The 2,500-nt window shown below is 47.9% G+C and overlaps 1 protein-coding gene across 1 annotated transcript in view; it reads right to left on the minus strand.

Annotated features, from left to right (window-relative positions):
• LOC106593637 (caspase recruitment domain-containing protein 11-like) overlaps nucleotides 1-2,500 on the minus strand; it is a 128,130-nt gene that overhangs the window by 39,186 nt on the left and 86,444 nt on the right.

A 2,500-nucleotide genomic window follows, 5' to 3' on the forward strand; every position in this document is an offset into this window, starting at 1 on the left:
TATAGGGTATAGGGTATAGGGTGTAGGGTATAGGGTATAGGGTGTAGGGTATAGGGTATAGGGTGTAGGGTAAAGGGTGTAGGGTAAAGGGTATAGGGTATAAGGTATAGGGTGTAGGGTATAGGGTATAGTGTAAAGGGTAAAGGGTAATGGGTAAAGGGTATAGGGTGTAGGGTAAAGGGTGTAGGGTAAAGGGTATAGGGTATAAGGTATAGGGTGTAGGGTATAGGGTATAGTGTAAAGGGTAAAGGGTATAGGGTATAGGGTATAGGGTGTAGGGTAAAGGGTGTAGGGTATAGGGTATAGTGTAAAGGGTAAAGGGTAATGGGTAAAGGGTATAGGGTATAGGGTATAGGGTGTAGGGTATAGGGTATAGTGTAAAGGGTAAAGGGTAATGGGTAATGGGTAAAGGGTGTAGGGTAATGGGTATAGGGTATAGGGTGTAGGGTATAGGGTATAGGGTGTAGGGTATAGGGTATAGGGTGTAGGGTAAAGGGTGTAGGGTAAACCGTATAGGGTATAGGGTATAGGGTGTAGGGTATAGGGTATAGTGTAAAGGGTAAAGGGTAATGGGTAAAGGGTATAGGGTATAGGGTATAGGGTGTAGGGTATAGGGTATAGTGTAAAGGGTAAAGGGTAATGGGTAATGGGTAAAGGGTGTAGGGTAATGGGTATAGGGTATAGTGTAAAGGGTAAAGGGTAATGGGTAAAGGGTGTAGGGTAATGGGTATAGGGTAATGGGTAATGGGTAATGGGTATGGGTAATGGGTAAAGGGTGTAGTGTAAATGGTAAAGGGTGTAGTGTAAAGGGTGTAGGGTAATGGGTAATGGGTAAAGGGTGTAGGGTAATGGGTAATGGGTAATGGGTAATGGGTAAAGGGTGTAGGGTAATGGGTAATGGGTAATGGGTATAGGGTAAAGGAAGTAGGGTGTAGGGTAATGGGTAATGGGTAATGGGTAATGGGTAATGGGTAATGGGTAAAGAGTGTAGGGTAATGGGTAATGGGTAATGGGTAATGGGTAATGGGTATAGGGTAAAGGAAGTAGGGTGTAGGGTAAAGTGTAAAGGCTGTAGGGTAATGGGTTAATGGGTGTAGGGTAAAGGGTTAATGGGTGTAGGGTAAAGGAAGTAGGGTGTAGGGTGTACTGTAAATGGTGTAGGGTAAAGGAAGTAGGGTGTAGGGTGTAGGGTGTACTGTAAATGGTGTAGGGTAAAGGAAGTAGGGTGTAGGGTGTACTGTAAATGGTGTAGGGTAAAGGAAGTAGGGTGTAGGGTAAAGGATTTAGGGTAAAGTGTGTAAGGTAAAGGGTGTAGGGTAAAGGGTGTAGGGTAACAGGGTGTAGGGTAACAGGGTGTAGGGTAACAGGGTAACAGGGTAACAGGGTGTAGGGTAACAGGGTGTAGGGTAACAGGGTGTAGGGTAACAGGGTGTAGGGTAACAGGGTGTAGGGTAACAGGGTGTAGGGTAACAGGGTGTAGGGTAACAGGGTAACAGGGTAACAGGGTGTAGGGTAACAGGGTAACAGGGTAACAGGGTGTAGGGTAACAGGGTAACAGGGTGTAGGGTAACAGGGTGTAGGGTAACAGGGTAACAGGGTAACAGGGTAACAGAGTGTAGGGTAACAGGGTAACAGGGTGTAGGGTAACAGGGTGTAGGGTAACAGGGTGTAGGATAACAGGTTGTAGGGTAACAGGGTAACAGGGTAACAGGGTGTAGGGTAACAGGGTAACAGGGTAACAGGGTAACAGGGTGTAGGGTAACAGGGTAACAGGGTGTAGGGTACCAGGGTGTAGGGTAACAGGGTGTAGGGTAACAGGGTAACAGGGTAACAGGGTAACAGGGTGTAGGGTAACAGGGTAACAGGGTAACAGGGTGTAGGGTAACAGGGTAACAGGGTGTAGGGTAACAGGGTAACAGGGTAACAGGGTGTAGGGTAACAGGGTAACAGGGTGTAGGGTAACAGGGTAACAGGGTAACAGGGTGTAGGGTAACAGGGTAACAGGGTGTAGGGTAACAGGGTGTAGGGTAACAGGGTAACAGGGTAACAGGGTAACAGAGTGTAGGGTAACAGGGTAACAGGGTGTAGGGTAACAGGGTGTAGGGTAACAGGGTAACAGGGTGTAGGGTAACAGGGTGTAGGGTAACAGGGTGTAGGGTACCAGGGTGTAGGGTAACAGGGTGTAGGGTAACAGGGTGTAGGGTAACAGGGTGTAGGGTAACAGGGTAACAGGGTGTAGGGTAACAGGGTGTAGGGTAACAGGGTGTAGGGTACCAGGGTGTAGGGTAACAGGGTGTAGGATAACAGGGTAACAGGGTAACAGGGTGTAGGGTACCAGGGTGTAGGGTAACAGGGTAACAGGGTAACAGGGTAACTGGGTAACAGGGTGTAGGGTAACAGGGTAACAGGGTAACAGGGTAACAGGGTGTAGGGTAACAGGGTAACAGGGTAACAGGGTGTAGGATGAGATGTTTAGGTTGTAGGGTGTAGGATGTAGGGT

The sequence above is a fragment of the Salmo salar genome, unplaced genomic scaffold (assembly GCF_905237065.1).
Source record: "Salmo salar unplaced genomic scaffold, Ssal_v3.1, whole genome shotgun sequence".
Taxonomy (NCBI): Eukaryota; Metazoa; Chordata; class Actinopteri; order Salmoniformes; family Salmonidae; genus Salmo; species Salmo salar.